Source organism: Protopterus annectens, chromosome 6.part0 (genome assembly GCF_019279795.1).
Source record: "Protopterus annectens isolate FY-2018-M chromosome 6.part0, PAN1.0, whole genome shotgun sequence".
Taxonomy (NCBI): domain Eukaryota; kingdom Metazoa; phylum Chordata; order Ceratodontiformes; family Protopteridae; genus Protopterus; species Protopterus annectens.
In genome coordinates this window covers 843,510,589-843,534,279 of record NC_056737.1, presented here as the reverse complement: position 1 = coordinate 843,534,279, position 23,691 = coordinate 843,510,589, and the positions used below count along the sequence as shown (strand labels likewise).

The window sequence follows — 23,691 nt, the reverse complement described above, 5'->3', positions numbered from 1 at the left end:
TGACTGTGAGATCGGAATAGATAAGCAGATGCAGATCCACACCCTCATAACTATATATAACAACTCCAGGATCGCACTTCAGTGGTGAAAAGGGCATGTTGGGCAAGTGATTACTTACCCTGGGTAAATTATGATGTTTGGGTATTCCATCTTTCACTATTTTCGTCTCACATAAATGAACATCGGTCATATGGGCATTAGAATTTAGAAGTAGACCTGACCAACAAACTAGTGGCATCACTAATTTCAAGAAAGAGGACACATATCTTACATCACTTTCTCTCTTAGAGGCAAAAATAAATGACTTTCTGTGGTAGAATTTTTTAATATAGTTCACTGGAGTCTACCAATTTTATAATATCTCTTTGATGACATGCTTCTATTCTTCCTTCATTTTGTCACTCTCTGCTCTTTAAACATGTTTCTGAGTAGTATCCCATATGCCTACTGGAGATGGAAAAGGTTATCTGCTATTTGATTTTACACATTTCATGCTAATTAGATGTCCAGATTTTTGCTGGATATACCTATTTTTCAAGGGCCTTTGTACCTATTATCAGTGTCTGCAGGTTAAGAGGTATGACCCCTACACTCCCACTATAAAGTCCTATGCTTGAGAATTTAGAAAATGCTGGCACCTTAAAGACACTGCATTTTGTGGCCAGCTGTTCTGTGGGAGAACATGTAAAACCTCACAATGTTACAGCCCTGTGTTTTTCCTTTAGCCACAAGCCTCTAGCTAAACAGATGTGCATTCAGATCATTACTTCCCTTGAACCCTATGACCTCATTTCAGAAACTGAGGAAAGGATCAGAAAGATCTATGATACTGGCTCTTCTCTCACAAAAGATGAAAGTTCCATCACTGCAGTTTTTTAGACTTGATGAATTAAATGGATAAGAGAATTCCATGGTTAAAATAAAAACTTTAATAAACACAAATCACAAAAAAGATGATAAGTGCTTTCACAGACATAAGACTGCTTCTTCAGACCTATTAACAATCAACCATCCCTCTTAATTTAAAATAATAAACAACCGATCAGATGCACTAATCAACTAAACCAACTCCATGAAAACTTGGGCAAGATGAAAACCTATAATATACAACATCCTAAATCTACAAGTTCTCTGTAAAAAGTAACAAGACTATAGAGACTTATGATAAAATATACATACATAGCTAACACATCAGTGTAGAAGTGGTCGAGCTTTCAATATAGGTTTTAAAGACACCCATTCATTAATGCCAGGGAACCTATCTACACTGAGACGTACTATCCAGTCTTGTTCTCTTCTTTCTGTGAAATTCTTAAAATCACCCCTTCTGATATTCAATGTTCGAATCTCTAAGACTAAAAATTTAAAACTATGCCCCTGACCAGAATCTGACACATGTTGGGCTAATGCATTGCTCAACTTCTTATTCTTGATGTCATTAATGTGTTCCAGAATCCTATCTTTAAAAAGCCTGGTCATCTTTCCCACATAGTGCACAAAACATTCTACACAGAAAGAAAAATAAATCAGATCTTTAGTAGTACAGTCAGCATAAAATGAGGTTTCAATCAAGAAACCTTGTGTGCGGTGTGTAAATGTACCTCCTACATAAATAAATTTACAGGCTTTGCATCACCTGCAAGGAAATGTCCCTTCAAAATTTGAAGGTAGTACAGACCTATCTTTCATATTCTTATAACAAAGCTGCCTTTTCAGGGACATACTATTCCTGAAAGTAAAACTTGGTGCATTATTAACAGCTTGACTCACTCCATCATCTGAGCACAATATAGCACAATTCCTACTACTGAACATGTCATCCTAACATCTTCCCATTGAACTTGCTTATCCCTCTGGTCATCTCCCAGTCTAGGCATATCCAAAAAATAGGGTCTACTAATCGTTGGTTTTCCGACCACAGATTACAAATGCAATCATCCAGCTCTCTTTTGTTATAACCCTCATCGAAAAAATCCTTTTTTTTAAAAACCTCTGAAGCTCGCTTAGGGGTCTCATCATCATTGTACAATCTCACAACCCTAAGCACCTGTCCCCTTCTCAAATTCCGAGGTATGTGACGGGGATGCATACTAGTCTCATGTAATAGGGCATACTTTTTACGCTCCTTTCTAAAAACTACAGTCTTAAAATTACCATAAAAGTCTTTACTAATTAGTCACATAGCAGGACATTGTTTTAAAAACATAAAAAACTCAACCATACAACCCTAAATAAATATTCAATCATTGTTTAAATAAATATTGTTCCATTTATTATTTAAATAAAAGGTAAGTATAATAATTTAGCCCTATAAAATAATGAAAACAGTAGAGAAGCACTGTCTTTGAATTCTAAGTCTGATTCACACCTATCACCATATATTCCCCAATGACAGATACAGAGAAAGCAGACATACAAATAGAAGCATTTGGATTCATCCCCAGAATCTGTCACAGAATACATGGATTTGGAGGAAGGGGAAAGCTCCCTTAGATCCACTTTTTGAGACATATCCTTTGGAGAAATGGTAGAATAGGTCAAACAGAAAAGGGGATGGCCCACAGATATGCCATCCCAGAAGAATCCATGTTCCTTCAAGAGTTTTGGATCTGGCTTTTCTACTTCCTGGATGATGCTTTCCCCTGATCTCCTCGTTAACCTAGTGGCTCAGCTAGTCTGGAAGAAGCCTGATACAGCAAAACCCATACTTAAGAAATCTGTGAGAATTCTGGATGCTGTGAAAGACAGACCTCATTGGGGTAAGGGTGCCCCCGTAATGCCATGGTCATAGTGGCAGCCACAAAGAAGGAACTCTCAGAGGAGAGGTTAACTGCACATTCCCAAAACAGGAAGTCCAGAGCTTTGAACAGATTTGGAAAACAGATGTACTATTCAGTGACTTTTTCCCTGAAAACACTGAACTACTTGGCTCACATCATTTGATTCCAAAGAGAATTGACCAAAGAGATTGCCAATTCTCTTTCAGGTAACTTGCCGATGGATATCCAGAAGCCTGTAGAATTCCAGATTTCTAACCTTCTATTTTTAAATAACTCCATGCACCTGCTTTCAAATACAGTTGATGGGACAGCTAGAGCAGCTGGTACCAGTATAGCCATACACTGCCATGCCTGGATGCAGATGTGTGATTTTGCGGAGGGCTTCAATACATCCTTCATCAACACCCCCTTGATGGTACCACATTGTTTGGTCCAAAAGTTAAAGACACATGGACTAGTAGAAATAAACAAGACGGTAAAACACTTTCTGCCACTGGAATCTGTTTCTGTACTCCTCAGAGAACCTTCTCCTGGAATCAGCAAGGAGGGAAGAAAATGTGATTCCCGAAATCACACGATCCTACTCCAGGTTCTTTTTAATACCAAAGAAAACAGGACCTCAGGCCAGTGTTGGACCTAATTCACTTAAACCAATACATAAAATGGACAAAATTCTGGATGGTCATTGTACGGTCCATTTTGCCTACTCAGAAAGGATGACTGGATGTGCCTGACAGATCTCCAGGATGCTTGCTCTCACATAAAAATGCACATAGAGCCAATAATTTCAAATTCAGAACTCAGAACTCTGCCCTTTGAACTCACCACAGCCCCCCCTCCAGGTGTTTACCATATGCATGGCAGCAGTGACAGCCTACCTCAGACTGCAGGAGCTCCAAGTGTTCCCGTACTCGACGATTGGCTCCGCAATGCTTCAACCAGGGATCTAGTCATTCTCCAACCAGACCTCTTACTCCAATTACTTCATGGCTTGGAGATTATAGTGAACAGACAGAAGAGCAAACTATCCACAACTCAGACCCTAGAATTTATCAGATGCCACCTGAACACCACAACACAGATAGCCACTTTGCCTCAGCACAGGGTTCATTCAGTCCATCAATCAGCATTACAAGTACCATCAAATTCATCCTCCCCATCATCTCGCCTTATTCCAAAACTGCTAGGGGTGATGGTGTCAGCCATCATTCTCATTCCTATCTTCAGGTTTTATATGAGGATTCTGCAATGGACTCTCTCAGTCCAATGGTCCCAATGTTATCATTCCCTCAACACCCCAGTCAGGATAACCTCAGTGTGCAGAAACCACATAGAATGGTGGATAACATTAGCAGCATTAACAGCAGGTCATCCATTCTCTTCATGTAGTTACCACAGATGTTTCTCTTTTAGGGTGGGGGACACTACAAGAGGAAGCTGTTTCAAGGTACATGGACACATTTAGAGACCAATCTCCACATCAGTATTCTGAAAATAAGAGCAGTCCTTTTGGCATTGCAGACATTTCAAGACTCTTTTCCAGTGGGTGTGATTTCAGTTCAGACAGACAATATGTCAGTGGTCTGGTACATCAGCAAACGGGGGGAACAAGGTCTTATCCATTGTGCCAAGAGGCCATAAAGGTTTGGCAATGTGTGATGTCTTCCCATCACTTTCTGCTAGCAATGCATATTGCAGGTACTTCCAATGTATTAGCATACAGTTTTTCAGGTGCATTCTTCTGCCTCATGAGTGGTCCCCTTAATCCAACAGTGGAGAACAGAATCTTCCATCAATGGGGTCAACTATGATGCAACTTATTTTCCTCCTGCCTGAACATCAAATGCAGCAGTTATTATGCCCTAATCGCTCTAGTGGGATATTCACTGAGGGACATCCTGATCTGCAATTGGCCCCCTGGTCACCTTTATGCATTCCTTCTATTTCTTCTAATTACAAAATTCATTCAGAAAGCCAGAAGGGTCAAGGCTAAGGTCATTCTCATTGCCCCGTACTGGCTTTGACAAGTTTGGCTCTGGTTCCCATATCTTTATTCTCACTCTCTCAGTCCACCCCAGAAGCTGGCCTACAGGCCAAATCTTATCTACCATCCTTCCAGGCATCCTCTCCCAAACATAGAGACCCTAAAATTAACAACTTGGTTACTCTAATTACAATGTTGGCCAGGGATGCCAGGTTTTCAGAAAATGTTGCTCATGTCCTCTCTGCACAAAAGTCTAGCACTAGAAGAGTGTACCAAAGCAAATGGAAAAGATTTTTTTTCTGGGTTATGGGGAAAGATTTGGACCCTTTCTCGGCTCCCCTTCCATCTATTTTAGAATTCCTGTCTGAATTATTCATAAAAAGTTCTAGTTTCTCAACAAAGTTCAACTGGCAGTCATTTCCAATTTTCACACAGGCCATAATAAGTCTCCTATAGCTTTGTTAATGGTATCTAAGGCCTTTCTTAAGGGAACCTTTCTTCTTTGCCCCCAGTTCAAGTACATTTCCCTCCATGGGATATCACAGTGATACTCCAAGCTCTCACACACTCTCCTTTTGAACCAACATTGTTAGTGGATCTTAAGTTCTTGACATGGAAAATGATCCTTTTGGTGGCAGTCACTTCAAAACAACATGCTCTTTTGTGTAAACCACCATATTTGTTTTTTCACAAAGGCAGGATTTTCCTAAAACCAAACTTGTCTTTCCTTCCTCAGAGTCCATCATAAATCAAACCATCAAGTTGTCTGTATTTTTTCCAAACTTTTCTGATAAAGGAGATTATGCATTACACTTATTTGATATTCACAGATATTACAGACTTTATTTGCATAGAACTAAGGGTTTCAGGAAATCAGACCAACTATTCATTGCATTTTCTAAATCTAACCTAGGGCATGGTGTTTCCATAATTACCTTTTCAAGATGGCTATCAAGCTGTATATATATCATTCCACAAGAGCAGTGGCATCTTCTACAGTTTAATAACATTCATTTCCAGTTGGTGATATTTGTGCAGCTGCTACCTGGCCTACACCTTTGTATCTCATAATAAACTAGTTGTGCAGTCTAGAGCTCGTTCCTCCGTTTGGCTCTGGTTGTGCAGTCTAGAGCTCGTTCCTCCGTTTGGCTCTGCTGTTCTCAGGAGCATTCTTCTTTAATTCCACCAAGGAAATTATGTAGCTACAGATTCTCTCCCAAAGGTTGAATCAGTCTAAAAATGGACATCGGATATGAAAGTTATGTACTCACCATAACAGCAGACCCATTTTGTCCTGTTTTTGTCCTCTACAAGTTAGTTTCCTTACAATCCACCTGGCGGCCTCTTCCTGTCAGTTTCCTGTTGGACAATTCTTGATATCTAACCATAATTTTACTTCTAGTTACTTATATCCTTACATGGGGTAAATATGAGCTGAAGTATTTTGACACTGGTAAGGGAATTAAGGGTAGGGGAGGAGTCATAGCCCTGGTTCCAAAGGTTTGAAGGCGCCAAACCCAGATCCGAGTTGGATCCAAGTCACAAAGGTTGAACCAGATGAAAATAGTACAACACGGATCTCTCGTTATGGTGAGTACATAACTTTCATTTATTTTACGTCTGGGTACAGGGAAAATTGATTAAAGTGCTTTTAATGCATTTTAACATGGAAAAAGTCACTTTTTTACAACTAACCTGTATCACTGACTAAAGCTGACAAGCTTCTGCAGAAATTAGGCATCTTTTTTTGGCCAACCACGAAACAACCTATTGATTCCCCAGTTCTTCCTTCTTCTAGCCACAAAAAGAAGAAAATTGTTAAATAGTCTTTGCCACCACAGCAGGCTGCTAAAGTGCCTCAGCCTCAATTAAGTGACTCAGCTGTGCCCAAAAGTGGCTCTCCAGAACATTTATCTTTTTCCTTGGCTCCTGCTGGTGTAGTCCCTACAGCCACCATGGCCTGGGGTTTAGGCATGTCCTGTGCAGCTGTTGGGATGCACTTGGTAGGCAAGGGAATGCTGTTGTTATCACTCCAGGGAGAAGGGGCAGAGAACACCATTCTGCCTAACTAGAAAGCTCATCTCTGGGGGGGGGGGGGGGGGCGGTCCTGGTAAAAGTAGGTCTGTTTCTTCATGAATTCCTGTCAAAAAGAAGCAAAAACTCAAACATATATCTTGCCCCATCTCAGTTACTCTGGACAGGATTGATGTATGGGGTTTAGCTTACAGTTTATTTCAGGCTCTTGACCCTGCCAGTCCAGTGTGACTGTTTCTGAAAAATAAAAGAGAAAGATGCTTCATTTTTGAAAAGATTCAGTATTTTATTATTTACTTCATATTACTGGAAAAAACACAAAACATTTCACAAAATAATACATACTTGTAAGAGATTCAGTAATTTGTGTGTCACAATGATTGTGATGGGATGGATTCATTTTTCTCTCACAAGGTTTCTGATTCAGACTTTGAGGAGAGTATGGTTTGATCAATTCCTTTGGAGGGTTCTCCTTATCTGAAACTGTTTCCAGAATGAGTCAGTTGTTTCATTGGGAAAATCAAGATCTTTATCAGTCCCTAAGAAAGTATTATGATTTATTACAACTGGAATTTCCAAAATTTACCCCTATTCCTCTTGCTCTTTCAACTCTGGAGGATATTTTTTCAAAGCCTGTTATTTGCCTGACAGTTAGCCACCTTGCTGTTCCCATGAAATCGAATAGATTGTATGAAGTTCCTTAGTCTTAGGTTTTAGATACTCACCCCAGATCTAATCCAGATACTGACCCCAGATCTACTCCAACAGCTTTTGCTTTACTAAACAAGCTGCTACTGAACATTTGGTTAATATTAATCCCTCTCATTCTGACAAGTATGGAAAGGCTTTTGCTAGATTTATTTTATTTATTTATCTTATTTTACATGTGTTGACCAGTTTGTCCGACTGAGTTGAAGAGCCCTTTTTCAGCGGAGGCCCGGAGAGAAAAGCTCAAACATATTACACAATTTTCATTATAAATTTGCATTAAAACAGCAGTGTTACAGGATTATTACAAAGCATTAAGTAGCAATACAATGTTATACAGTGTCAATAATCAGGAATATAGCAAAGCTCTTTCAAGATGTATAAAATGAAATAATATGTCATTACGATTAATATAGTTTTTGGGGTAAGTGGTTATAAAAACCCAGTTTTATCATAATGTAGTTGCATGAAGGCAAGACAATTACTATAGAATGTTTCTCTGAGGTGATTAGCCTAATAGGTTTTAGAAGACAGTAGAAAGAGTAGTCAAGGAAGATTACAGAGAGCTAGTGAGAAGAGTGAGTTAAGGGCAGAAAGTAGATTAAGGTATGGGAAGTAGGGGATGTTTAAGGAGGGAGAGTGCAGTGGCAGGGCCAGTGACTTTTAAAGTACTGTTTGGTGGCTGTCTTAAATTGTTTAGGATGTGTATGGGTCCTGATTTCTAGTGGGAGCCTATTCCAGGCAATAGTGGGGTAATAGCTGTATATGTTATGTCCAAATTTAGACTTGGGTTTGTAGATTTGTAGTAGGTCTTGGTTAGAGCTTCGGAGAGGTCTGGAGGTAAAATAATGGGAGATGAGAGGGGATAGTCCTGGGCAGTAGGAAGGCTGGTATAGGATAGAATGGATGATCTCGAGCTGAGAGAGAAGAAGCTGGTGAGGTAATTCAAGGGTGGTTTAGGTGTTTTAGAGAGAGACAGTGATGGGATTTGTAATTTTGTTGGGCAGCAAATCTAGCTATCTTGTTGTATGTAGATTTGAGTTTGGTCAGGAGTTCTGAGTTAAGATTTCTGATAATTTGAGAGTTGTACATTAGACTGGGTAGAAGGTAGGTAAGAGAGAGAGTAACCTTGGCTTCAGAGCTAAGGATGTTCTTGTTATGGTAAAGGAGCCCTAGTTTTTAATGAGTCTTTTTGATACAGTTATTAACGTGCAAGTCAAATTTAAGCTGATCGTCGATGGTGATGCCTAAGAACTTAGTGCTGGATTCTACCTGAATGGGAGTGTTATTACGGAACTGTATGGAGAAGGAGGGTTTAATATTGTTGAATTTTTTAGGTAGGAAAAGAAACAGCTTTTTTTTTTTTAGGGTTAAGGATGAGCTGGTTGTTAGAGAGCCATGTTTCAAATAAGCTTAGAGGGAGAGCTGGCTATGGTGGTGACTGTAGAGTCATCCGAGTATTGCACTAAAGATGACTGAGGACAGGAGGTATAGAGCTGATTAGTAAAGATATTAAAAAGTCAAGGCCCTAGGCTAGACCCTTGAGGTACACCCATTTTTACAGGGAGGGGGGGAGAGTGCAGAGTGCCATCTCACTGATTGAGATCTATCAGTGAGGTATCTGGAGAACCATGCAACAGCATCAGAGGAGAAGTTGAGGTTATGCAGTTTGTGCAGCTTAAGACAGTGTGAGATGGTGTTGAAAGCTTTTGAGAGGTCCAAGAATAGGCAATAAATAAGTTTACGGTCATCCATGGCTATAGAGACAGTGTTGAGGAAGGTTAATAGAGCTGTAGTGGTGCTGTGTTTGGGTCTAAAGGCATGTTGAGTGGGTGTAAGCAGATTGTCCTGTATTAGATACTGCATAACTTGTTTATGAATACATAGAATAGATTTGGGGAAAATGTATATCTGCAACACTTCTCTTTCTAGGATTCTCAGATATTCAGCTGGTATGTTAAAGTTTATGATTGCTTCTTCTGAGAATATGAGGAACATTTTGGCACGTGTTTCCTTTTCAGAGGAGAAATCTGCTTTCTGTAATTTGCTTGCTTCTGTGTCTCAAGTGACTATCCATTTTTTGAAATGTGCATATGATTCTGGTGATGCCAATTCCAGGGCAGCTGCCACTGGAACTGTTATGAGGTTTGCTTAGTTGCATTTTCAACATTTCCCAGAAGATGTCAAAAATAAAATGCTGCATTCTTCCTTGGATAGAGACATAGTTTTTGGACTTTCTGCTGCACTGGCCCTTAAAAGTCTGATGAGAGAGGTAAGCTGTTTCAAGGGATTTCTCGGATTTTTCAACCCTCCTTTTCCAGATTTTCCAAGGGATTCTACTTTCCCTCTTCAGCTTTCAATAAAAAAAACATAAACAGTCACAGCAATCAGCTGGTAAGCAGCCAAGTTCAAAATGTTGTCACTTCATAGCTTATTACCCAATATTCCCCAGTTGAGATTTCTGGTAACCTTAGATTTAAAAGTTGCATATCATCACATTCCTATAGATTCAGATTTCAAGTTTTCTGTGTCTGGATCACATTTCAGATTTTTGTGGTTTGTGAAAATGCAGATACTTTTGTGGAGACACCACATTTCTTATAACCCCATTCTCCCTGTCTGCTCCAGCACAGCCAGTCACAACAGATGCCTTGGATTTTGCTTGGGAGCAGTGGCTATCTGGATAACAGTGCAGGGTGTATGAAACAGGAAAAGACAGATCAAAACACATAAACATAAAAGAGATGTTGGCACTTACCAATGCTCTCAAATCTCTCAGTTTTCTATGGTTACTGGGACCTCTTCAATTGTTTACAGACAATACTACAGTCATGTTGTACATAAATAAGCAAAGGGGGACCAGATCTTACCGTCAGCTTATAATGGTCAGATCTTACCCTAAGTTCATACTGGCCATGGTAGCCTGGGATATAGCTTTTCAGCACAATCTCACTCTGCAGGCATCTTACATACTGTCAGAGCAAAATTGTGTGGCAGACAAACTGAGCAGGACCCAGATAGACCCTCACAAATGGAAACTGAATTGGGGGTCTTCCAGGAATTCACCAAACAGCGGGAAACGCCTCAAACAGATCTTTTTGCCTCCACTTACCACAGCCAGTTTGCAAAATTCTGCTCCATGACTCTATGCAAGAAGGCCTGGAAGACAGATGCTTTTACTTTTCTATTGACAGGAATGTTCCTGTGTACTTGTCTTTTCCACTAATCCAGGGTCATTCTAAAGACTCAGAAGGACACCCCATAGATCACCATGGTAACTTCCTTCTGGTCCAGGCAATAGTGGTTCTCCCTTCTTTTGGAAATAGCCAGGGGCAATTACCATAAATTTCCTAACATACCGGTTCTACTCACAAAAGAACAGGGGTGTTTGATACATTCTGACCCCAATCAACTGGAACTGACTACCTGGATGATAGAAGTTGAACACCTTTTAGATCCCTTCTTTATCAGGACATGCAGTACATACTAAACGAGGTGAGAAAACTTGCAACTACAAAATCTTATGTTAGCTAGTGGAAAATATGTTCTAATTGGTGCAACAGTAATATCAGTGCCCAATCAGAGATTTTGCAACATTGTTTCTTAAAATAGTTGTGTGAGTTACCATCCTGTCTTATTCCTCTGTCAAGGTTCATCTTTTGCCCATTTCTGCATGCCTGACTATGGATCCACTCCTTTCTTTCCTGTCTTTGGTCAAGCAGTTCATGGAGAGGGGTTTGCATGTAAGATTGCCTAGGGAACAGTTGGTACCTACTTGGGATCTTATCTTTATGCTGGAAAAGTTAACTTTGACCCCCTTTCAATCAGCTCATCTGGCTGATTTATGGTTCATAACTTGGAATACTATATTACTTATTGCTCGAACCTCTACAAGAACAGTATCTGATTTTAAAGCTCTTATGGCAGATAAACCCTATTTAGTTACTTTAAACATCATTCATGCCAAAAGTTGTTTCAGAATTTACACTGAATCATGTCAGGCAATGGTGTAGGATCAAATAGCTTAGGCTAGTATAACATAAATCTATTAAAGTATCTACTGTTATGGTAAGTTTCTTGCACAACTGTACTTTCCAGGATCCTTAGTTCTTATCCTGCATAAATATGCAGTTTTACCTTCAACAGCACATACTGATCCACTGAATACACATATATCTGTTACATCTATCTTCAAGATATCCACATAAACTAGACAGAATGTTTGTGTGCAGTCTTACAAACTGTCTCTAAACAACCCTTGAAAGACTGGGAGATGCCTAAAAGACAAAAAAGAGATTTTAGATCAGGTTGCACACAATAGAAACCCTCTGGAAAATGCTATAGATCTGCTGTGGTGGTGAATGTACACCCTGATAATGAGAAGGCATAAATGTTTAGCATGGACATTCTACTGAAACATGTACTAATGGCATCCTCCATCACTATCCCCTTGTGGAAAAAAAAATCCCTAAATTTTTGTGAAAAGATGATGTATCCAGTATTCCACTTCTTACAGTGTGCCTGGTAGGTGCATTCCCTTGTTCATGGCAAAGAAAATGTACAGTAGATATGTTCCTCGATGCTCATGGAGATATCCGCAAGAAAACACCTGTGCATATCAGCTATGTACTTGTGATACTTTGCCATTTTATTATCTACACTGGCAAGTAAAATGGTATTTTGCAACTTAAATGGTGACATCTAGCTAGGCTTGAAACAAGTTTAAATTTTTACCCAGAGTTGGAGCCTAAGGTTTTGAGGGTAATACCACAAACAGACAGAATTATAACTCTGCAGCCAGTAGCAGAAGACCATTACTGTATGACCTAAATATAGTTGGTGGGCCAGAAGAAATGTAAACACTGTTTGCCACATTTAATCCCAGAAGGCACAGCAGAAGATAGGCTAGGAGCCATCTGTGTAATGTGATTGAGGAAGCCAGATTTTGAATTGCCTCCATATGAGGAAACCAGTGACTCTCCTCAATGATCAGAATTGTCTCTATAAAGGAACTGCTATACACTAGGATAAAAAAATACTTTTTCTAGATAAGGATGATCCCAGATTACTACAGTTTAGTTAAAATGAAGGTTGGTACCACCAGTAGAGATTGCTAGGTAAGCACCACTGACAACCAATCACCATGTAGTGGAATGCAGGGAGTATTCACTGCTTAAGAGTCTAGTTCAGTCAACAGCTTGAAAAGATCTTGGTAGCAGAAGAAGGACCAAACATCAACACCAGAACTGATAGTGCTGTGTATTTTGGCCAGCTCCATTGGCTTAGAAAGAAAAGTCATGGCTTCCATTCCAGGCAACTCTGGTTTAGCTAGCAGCCTGGGCACCTGAGCAGCTAGCATGGAGAGGTTAAAGAAGAGTTTCAAGCATCAGCTGACCCACCTCAGGGAGTCTGGCCATAGAAGGTGCACTAGAAGGTCTTTGGCTTCCATACTTGCACATGTGGCACATATCATTGTGAATCAGCTCTGGATATATGAAAGTATAAATGTGGTTCTTGTAGCAAGCATATAAAAGAAGTCACAGGTACATTGAGGAGACACAGTCACATTTTCAAAAAAGCTGGATTCCCCTGTAATGTGTGACAATACCACTCTCGGTGATTAACTTTCACCTTAAGGGTAACAGATTAGCCACTGGGCTAAAATCCTGAGTGGGAAATGAATAAAGTATTGAGTAGCCAAGATGAAGGGATGATGGTCATGTGTGGCTGTGGACCCCCTACACACACACACACACACACACACACACACACACACACACACAAAAATAAAAAACAAAATAATGTTAAACATTCAAAGTATAAAGAAGAAGATGCTTTGTTGTAGCTCTGAGATCCTGATGTGGCAACAGGTATCCACCATAACTAGAAAAAATATAAAAAGGCCTTTTGTGTGCAGTAGTACCATGACTTAAAAAATTCCTGTTCAAACTTCATATAATGGATGTAAAAACTTTGTTGTGTCTTTCGGCTTTTAGGGGTCGCCACAGCGGAACTCCGGTCCGCTAATGATTGGCAGTAGATTTTTAGGTGCCGAGTTGCCAGCCCTGATGAACAACCTTCAACAAAGGTACGCCCATTCACACATATCTCCACACAGAAGACACTCTAGCTGAGAATCGAACAGGACGTCTTACTGTGAGGCGACAATGTTACTACAGTCACTTAAACCAGAACCAGATGATTTCTTCAGTAACAAGGAAAGCCCTAACTATGACACACTGTCCTGTTATGGATCAGTTTCTGTGGAAAATAGTCATTGAAACTGAACAAGTAACTCCTCCAAAAGTAATTGTTCTCTCTGAACATTTGTTATCAGAGGGAGGTAAAGGCAACTTAAACAGCTTTTCTGAGCTGTTGACCATAACCCACCTGTCATGAATGATGGCTGTTCAGGCTGAAGTAAACATGGACAGCTGCTCTCCCACCAGTGCTACCTGGGGGAGATAGTCAGGACTGCTATGGGATGAAACTGGGAAAAAAGTCCTCTTAGCTCAATTGTCTTTAGGAGAGGGATAGGGTGGTGTGGAATTCACATTTCCTTTGACTTGACCACCTTCTTTCTCCCAAAGGGATCAAATGCTTACATAAAAAGAGGAGACAATCATACATACCTAAGAAGATGGAATTGTCTTAACACATTTTGGAGGACTTCAGTGATCTGTGATGAAAGATCATCAGAAAGGATTATGTACCTAAAATAGGTATTAGGATGGATAGGTCAGGGAATAAGAATAGCATAAGCCATGTTGATGTAAAGAGACACCTGCTACTGCCTGTAGGCCAGTCCATAGTATCTGCTATATTAAAGGTAAACTAGGCTACATAGAACCCTATTGAGGCTACAGACTTAAAGACTTTTATGCAATTTCCCACTCATATAGGTTAAGAAGCATGGATGACTCCTAAGTGAGAGCAGTTTACTGTAACAAATTATGACGTAAGGTGGCAACAGGCAATTGTAGGGAATTTAAATTCTAATGTTAATATTAACAATTCATTTCTTCTAACTGCCTTATTTGCATTTGTTAAAATATTTATCAGTAGACTAATCTGAAGGTGATAACCAAAAAATGCCTTTTCTACTCTGGGTAAATATTTAAGGGCACATAAATTTGCAAATAAATTCAGGAAATATTTTTATGTTACTGGAATTCTTTTTTAAAATAGACACCTCAAATTGCTACAGTTAGATTTCATCATTCAAGGTTCTTACAGACAATTTGCAATGATCTTATTAATTTTTGTAAAGTGCACTTTTTGATTAATTGCTCGTGAAAAGGACAAAGAATAATTATTTGTGGAGATGGAAAGTCATAAAACTGTATTCAGAATTTGATTTACTCTTATGCATTCTGTATACCTTCCTAGTGACATAAAAGTGTATGCTCTCTATTTTCACTGTATATTTGTAACATCATTTATCAATGATTATTTGATGTTATGTTTGCTGAAATTCAGTAAAATATCCTTTATTTCTCCGCTTTACTTCATACTTTCCATCCATGCCAGTGATCCTGTCTATCACCAGGACTTACAGCTCTTCCTTTCATCCCCTGACTTTCTCTGACTCAGTGCTAGGGCCAACATGGATCCTATGGGCATCCTTAGGAGTAATGCCAGCAACTGCTCTTACCGGAGGGAATTTTTTAATCTAATGACCTACCTTTGTTTTCTCCCCACCCCCTGCATTCATCTGTTCCATCTGAGAAATGCTCCCTTTTATGGACCATGCCTCCCTTCACACAGCACCTACATGAATGCCCACCCCCCAGTTGGCCATGCCCATGCCCATCCCTCCTTGCCAATGCCTCAGATGCCTGAGCCACTAAGCAAACCCGGGTCACCTGTCCATAGTCAGGGCTTTATCTGGGTACACCATGGTGCTGGCATGGCTTGTGGCTTGACACAAAAAAGTAACTATGCTATAAATGAAGTTCCATGACTTGATCTACCTGAAAAATGTCTCAAAATGAGACACATGGGAGAAACAGTTAAATGGCTCACAAACTGAAATCAGCAAAAGTCCAAATTCATTGTCCAAACTTATCAATTGAATCTCTCTGTACAGTGGAAGTGGTCTGATTCTATAATCTCTGAAAATTATGGAACTGACAGGAATGGTGAGGTAAGGAGAGGAGAGAAAAATCTGCCTTTAGATACCCTGTAAAAAGGGAAGTCCATTCAGATGATAGCTGATACAAACAGCTTGCTGTCCTACAGATGGAAGTACCTGAGCTTGGTTGTTTCCATACACCAGAACATAATTTCTAATCTATGGTCAGTCAGTGTTTAATTTTAGTTAACATGAGCAAAGACCTTTTGTCTGGCACAATCTTGACAGAGCCAAAGAAGGGTTTAATACTTAGACTCGCCTCTACTGTCTAATTAGCTCAAAGAAGTAGGATGCTGTAATAGTACATACAAAGGGTCTATATCATATTATTGAATGGTCAGTTCTGAACACCTCTGTTCATCGAACCAACAAGACTGAACATTCACCTAAGCAAAAGTGAACATCAGCAAGGATCTAACACAGGGAATGGCATTACTTGGCTTATTATTTAGTTATAGCTTGGCCTTATCCATCCCATGGTTGATAATTGCATATTACCCCAATGAGAACAACTGGGATGATACCATAGATAATTTGAGGGGACCCATGCATGAGATAAAGCATTTAGGAGCTACCCTTATAGCAGTACAGGAGGCAGTCTTGGGGTAATTTTCTGTTTCCCATCTAAGTTGCACTTGAATATGGACAGGGATGAACTTTGTATCTGATGTTATCCTTTTTCATTCATTCCTCAACTGATGGGTTTGGATCTGAGACTTGGATGCAACTTGGCCGCTTCTACCAGATCCTCAGATCCAAAACTCTCAAGCTCTTCCCTTTATCCATAATGTCCTGCCAACCTATGATACCTCAGATCTTGTTTGCTGCAATTCACCTTCAGACATGGATCCTGTCACTCTAGAGCTTTGGGAGTTATTTTCACTACAATCGTGAGTTTACATTTAAAAAAGCTTTATCCCTATTCATTCGGCTCAACCCCCTTCTAAGAAACTGGACAAAGGGAAGCCAGACTTCCAAGGATAAAGATTCATACAAGAGATCACCAGATCGCACACCCTCATTAGCTCTTTCATCAAAGGTGCCAACTAAGATGTCTAAAAAATTGCATCCGACCACCTCTGATCTGATTGATTCTTAATCCAAATCCCCCGGATACAAATACCTCTGCTCCTACCTGATCCAGTCACTTCTTGGCTCCATTCACCTTTCGTGGAGGGATCCCTCCAGAAGCATTCAAGACCTCCATCCTCCACATCTTCTCTTAAGTCTTAAAGGAGCTTATCTGAGGCTGATGTGGATAGAATGATGAGAAAATTTTGCATAACTCAGATCCAGATGGTGGTACTCCCAGCTCTGACTCCCACCAGTTCTGTGAGACAGTCATTGTTCACTGCCCCCTTGGTCTCTCTTTCTCCAATCTGACCCACTGTTTCAGAGCTATCAGAGCCATATCTGCTCCTCAGGGCTTTGCTGCTGGACTCATTCCTCAGGTGGAGTGCTTGTGGGGTTGCAGGAGCTGACGGTTTAGGAATTGTTGGCTCCTTTGCCATCGATTTCGGTTTCTCCTGGGTGCTGTGCTTTTGAGGTTGTGGAGAGGACCTTCTCTTTATCTAGAGATAGGACATCCCTGCCCTCCTTGGATCAAACAACTATACCTCCTTCAGTTCTCTGCTCTGAGCCTCATTCATCTGTTTAACTTGGATAGCCAGCCTGATCAAGTCTCCAGTCGATCCCTCAGGACATCCTTATCTCTTCCGATACTTCCCCAGACCACCCCACTGAGGAGGTCCATTGGAAGAGGATGTGTAAAAAGAGACACCTAGATTCCCCTCAGGAATCTCTCACTGAAGACACTGATTTCAATGAAGGGGAGGGGTCCCCCAAATTTCCACCTGAAGACATCTCATTTGGAGACATTCTAGTACTTTTAAACAGGAAAGGTGGTTGGTCTTCCGATACCTCCTCTCAGGAGGAATCAGTGTTACTGGAAGCTTTCAGGTCTGGCTCGGCAACTTCTTGGGTGACTCCTTTGGCTGATGAACTCATAAATCTTGTTTCTCATTGGGCATGGAAGCAACTGGATACTGTAAAGCCAATTCCTAACTGACCTGACAAAATATTAGCTCCTGCTAAGGACTGGCCACAATGGAGCAATGGGATTGAACACAGCTCTTCTGTCCGACCCCCTAACAGGGAGTCCAGATTTAATAAGTGCATGTATGCTTCAGCTACCTTTGCCCTCGAGTTGCTGAATTATCTGGCACATTTTACAAGACTACAAAGAGATTTAACCAAAGAACTTTCCAAATCTCTTTCTGTGCCCATGTCTACAAAGAACCAAATTAAAGTTTCTTCACAACTGACAAACGTCCAGTCAATATCTAATGCGTCCATGAGACTGATCTCCCATGCAGTGGAAGGTACCTCGTGGCCAGCAGGTTCAGGCACAGCCATTAGGAGACATGCCCGGATGGGACTATTGTGATTTTGTGGAGCCCTTTAAGTCTTTATTCATCAGTGCTCCCTTTAATAGATCTTCCTTATTTGGCCCCTAGGTAAAGGACAAACTCTCCAGATGTGAACAAGAGTGGAAGACCCTGTCTGCAGTGGGCATATGCTTTTCTGCTCCTCAAAGACCTTTCTCTAAGAATCAACAAGGAGGTAGAAAAATGTGGTTTCACAAATCCCAAGGTCCTTTTTAAGACTCACTCTGAGACAGTTTCCTCAGAGACAGAAGGGGGAATTCAAATGGAAGACGCCACTCCAGTGGCAGAGGTAGCCTGCAGAAACAGGGCTTCCAGAATTCCTTTTTGAACAAGCCCTAACAGCACTCCTGAAGGGAGGCCCTGCTGTTACTCTCTGAAGGCAATCAGGGGTGTTTGTCTCTCCACCAAAGAGCTTGGCTATCTACAACGAAAGATTCCTGGGTGCAGAGAAGTATATCCTGAGGTTCTATCATACCAATTTCCCAAATCCCCCCCAATACACAAATGAAAAGGATCCACACTGTTCCACCCAATCAGAGGGAAGCAGCAACACTAGAAATAGAAAAGCTGCTAGAAAAAAAGAGTAATCGAGAAAGACCCCCCCAGACCAGAGAGGATCCAGGACCTATTCAAGATTCTTCTTGGTGTCAAAAAGCACAGTGGACTTAAGACCAAGTTCTGGATCTCAGCAAACTAAATTAGTTCAATATTCAAGGTTCTAGATGGTCATAGTTCAATCCATTTTGCCTCTGCTGTGAAAGGATGATTTGATGTGCTCAGTGGATCTTCAGGATGCATACTATCACATCAAAGTGAACAGGCACGCCAGAAGGTATCTGTGCTTCCAGCTGGAAGCCAGTCATTACCAGTTCAGAGCACTGCCCTTTGGTCTTACCACGGACACCAGGGTATTCACCAAATGCATGGCAGTGGTAGTAGCTCACTTGAGAGTGCTGGGATTCCGAGTGTTTCCATACCTAAATGACTGGCTGTTAAATGCCCCAGGTATTGTCTGCTACAGGCTAGGGACTACATTCTCAAGTTGTGCATCCCTCTAGGCATCACAACCAATTACAATAAATCACAACTCACACCTACTCAGAGTCTGGAGTTCATAGGTGCTCATCTGGGCACAGTCAGTCAGACAGTCTTCCTCCTGCTCAAATCCAGACACTGAGATCCCAGGTCCGGAAAGTAATTCAATATTCTTCTCTTCCAGCACAACAAATTTCACAACCCTTGGGATCTATGGCAGCTGCTATCACCCTTGTTCTTCTGGCCAGGTTTTGCATGCAAATACTTCAATGGACCCTGTTAACCCAATGGTCTATTCTCACCATCCTTTAACCATTCCAGTCAAGACTGCACTGCCATGCGAAAGGTATCTTCTTTGGTGGATTCATTCCAATGAACTCTCCAAAGGGTGCCCATTTGTTCTCCTCTGCCCACGGTGATCACAGATTCCTTCCAACTGGGGTGGAGGGCAGTACTTGGGAAAGACAGTCCAATGTATGTGGTGTCCTGAAGAGGCCAAGACACATATCAGTGTCCTGGAAATGAGAGCAGTTCACATAGCATTGCAAGCCTTTCAAGATGTCCTCATGTCCAGGACAATTGCTATTCAGATAGACAACATGTCAGTAGTCTGATACATCAGCAAACAGGGAGGAACCAAATCTTATCTGCTTTGTCAAGGAGCAATGAGAGTGTGGCAATGGATGATCTCTTCTGGTCACATTCTAATAACAATGCACATCCCAGTGAAAACCAAGGTGACTGTGGACAAACTAAGCAGGTCCATTCCGATGCCTCAGCAGTGTTCATTCAATGTCAAAGTAACAGAGAGGATTTTCCATCAATGGGGCCAGCCATGCTGTGACCTATTTGTACCCCCCCCCTCAACAACAAGTGCAGCAAGTTCTTTGCCCTGATCCCTCCAAAAGGGGGGGGGTCACCAAGAGATGCTCTAGTCCACAAGTGGTCCTCTGGTCTCCTTTATGCTTACCCACCACTACCTTTCAGGACCAAATTTTTACAGAAAGTATTCCAGTTGAAGACCAAAGTTATCCTCATTGCCCCCTTTAAGCCTCATCAAATTTGGTTCCCCTTTCTCTGGCCTCACCCTCTACATCCACCCTACATACTCGATCTAACTCCAGACCTCTTGTCTCACCCGATGAGATAACTCAATCAGACATAACAGACCTCAAACTGACCACATAGTTTTTCCAATTCCATTGATTGATAGACAGTCCAGGCTCTTCTCCCCGGTCCATCATATTTTGTTATCATCTCAAAAAGCTTCTATTAAAAGGATTTACAAAAGTAAATGGAAGATATTTGTATTCTGGGACCTTAGCAGGGATTTGAACCCCCTTTCTGCCCCTGTACCAGCTGCACTTGAATTTGTAGCCTCAATTATCAATGAAGGGTCTAGATTTTCTACTACTAAGGTTCATTTGGCTGCCATTTCAGACTTCCACCCAGACAAAAATAACTCTACCTTAGCTTTTTCTAAATTATGTAAAGCCTTTCACAAAGGGGCTTTTTTACTTATATCTCCATTAAAGGATCCTACTCCTCCTTGGGATTTCACTAATGTGCTTCAAGCCCTGGCCCAAACTCCTGAACCTTCACCTAGGGCAGATTTAAATTGTTTTTCTTGGAAAACCATTTTTCTGGTCGCTACTACATCAGTTAGAAGAGTATCTGAATTCCAGGCTCTATCTTCCAAATTTCCGTACCTGGTTTTCCACAAATACAGGTTCTCCTTGCAGACCAACCCATCTTTTGCCTAACAAACAGTAAACAGATTAAAATGGAACAAAATTAAATAAATAGCTTCAAAATATATCCAAATAAAGCAAACAAAACTAACATTTTAGCTTTGTTTGCTTCATCTTTTGCCTAAGGTAGCTTCTGAGTCTAACATTAACCAAGTCATTAACCTCCCAGTCGTCTTTCCAAACTTTTCAAATAAGGAAGAGTACATGTTCTATCTTTCGGATGTACATAGACAACTTTGTTTTTATCTCTACAGAACCAAGGATTTCAGGAAAAGTGACCAGTTGTTCATTTCCTTTTCTCCTAACAGATTGGACAAGCCAATTTCCAAAGTTACAGTGGCCAAACAGTTAACCAATTGCATCTCCTCTGTCCATAGTAAAAGAGGACTATCCTTGCCTTAGCCTGGAGCTTATTCAACAAAGTCAGTGGTGGTCTGTTCAGCTTTTTGGTCAAGAGCTTCCGTAGATGACATTTGTGCAGCTGCAACTTGGACTTATGCTCACACTTTAATTGCTTATTACAAATTTGATTTGGTTTTCAGGAACAGAGCTGCCTTTGGCTCCACATTACTCCACAATAATCTTATTTATTATTTATTTATTTATTTATTTACATTTGTTTACCAGGAAATTCCGACTGAACACAGGCCCGTTTTCAGCGGAGGCCCGGGGAGAAAAGCTCCACAGAAAGACATGGTAGATGTTAAACAATAACAATCAAGATATGTATACAGTAGAGGTGATCAGGAGCAAATTAGGTACAATTGTGTAGTAAGCTCTAATTACAACAGTGAGAAAGAAGTAAAACACAGTGCTAAAAATTATCTAAACAGTAACTAGATAACAATAATAATAGGCTAAATCAATAACTAAATCATGGAAGGATGACCAAGCAGTGAGTAATCTTCAGTTCAGTTTAATCTTCCATGAGGACCACCCAAGGTTCAAGTAGCTGGGACTCTGTCCCATCAGTTGAGGAATGAATGAAAAGGACAACATCAGATAAAAAAGTTATGTACTCACCATAACATTCCACCTTTGTTGTCTATTTTCATTCTTCCTCAACTTCCTACCCACCTGCTCCCTTCCTTTTGCTTCTGGAAAGACCTAAGTTTCTCAGGAACCTTTGTTCCTTGTTTGAGTTCCAGCTACCTTTTCTTTTCTGTCTTTAAGATTTGGTCCCTTTATATGTAGGGGCAGCAAACTCGATCTGAGGTATGTTAGATTGGTGGATACTATGGATAAATGGAGGAGCTTGAGAATTTTGAGTCAGATCCAAACGCATCAGTTGAGGAGGAATAAAAATGGACTACACAAATGGAATGTTATGGTGGGTACATAACTTATATATATATATATATATATATATATATATATATATATATATATATATATGGATTTACTTTAGAAGCTCGAAATACTGAAATCTCGAATTTCAGTATCTCGAGCCCAAGAAGTGGAATCCACAAAACAACGAAAACTAAAAACTGCGAAATTCAAAACCTCGAATACCGGAAGTTTTGAATTTCGCAGTTTTATTACACACACACACACACACACACACACACACACACACACACACACACCATCTACCACACAAATGCACACAATCACTCTACTACATGATCTATGATATATATGTAGAATGATATATATATGTGGATAGGGAGTCTGATCCACAGTATCAGTATCTTATGCAAGATATTCCTGCCTCTCCAAACCATTCTGTTGATGTTACAGAAGAGGTTTTGATCCCTATACCAAGTATTTCTGATGTCATCTGACTTGCTGGTGTGCAGTAAATCTATCAGTAGTGGGTCAGAGGATGCCCTGTATACCAGACATGTCACCTCTTAGCAGTCTGTAGGTTACCAAGTATAGTGACAGGGTTTTACTTCAGTCCATGTAGGACATGTTGTTTAGGCCTTGTATCCTTTTAGTAAGTTATCTGCATAGGCATTTCAGTTGTTGCATTGTTGCATGTATCTGGAAAGCTACATGCCAAAGTGGGAATTGTAAAGGGGGACAATGACATCCCTAGATCTAGACAAAATCCTTTTGTTTATAAGCTGTGCAATACAGAATGGCCTTTCTTACAACAAAAGACACATGTTGGACAAAAGTTAGGTCACTGTCCACATAAGTTTCCAAATCCCGAACAACTGGTTCAGCTCTTAGGGATATAGCGTATGGTCAATGGGTAGTTCCCTGGGGTAGATGACTCCCCAAGGAATACAATAATGCTTTTTTTGGCATTTAGTTCCACTCTGTGATTTTGGCACTGGTTATTTATTTGAGATAAACCTTCCCACAGGATGGCTAATTCATTTGGGAATTCAATGACTGCTCCTAGCTTGCAGTCATCTGCAAAAACAGCCACAGACCTTTGGTATTGGCTTTTACTTCAGAACAGTAGATGCCAAACAGGAGAGGTCCCAGTACAGAACCCTGGGGGAATCCATTGGTGACTGGTCTCTTTCTGGAGGTAACTTCCCCTATTTTGAATAAATGCATCCGATTTGTGGTCTCTTTCTAGAGGTAACTTCCCCTATTTTGATTATCTGCATCCTATCTGTGGTCTCTTTCTAGAGGTAACTTCCCTGTTATGATTATCTGCGTCCTATCTGTGAGCCCGATGGAAATCCAGCAGGTGACATAGGAGTTTATTCCCAGTTTATTTAACTTTTCTGCTATGCCCGAGTGGCACAGGTGCCAGTATAATGTTCATTTTTTTTGGCAGTTTGTAGTACCTTATGTCTTATATGTCTAATAAAGTTCATCAGATTTAGATTTAAATTTGGACTGTAAACTTTTATGT

General features: G+C 40.6%; 1 protein-coding gene across 1 annotated transcript in view; it reads right to left on the bottom strand.

The window, feature by feature from the left end:
* The window catches only part of LOC122804078 (tumor necrosis factor alpha-induced protein 2-like), a 284,869-nt gene that overhangs the window by 97,066 nt on the left and 164,112 nt on the right, over positions 1-23,691 (bottom strand). The gene's annotated exons all lie outside the window — the stretch shown is intronic.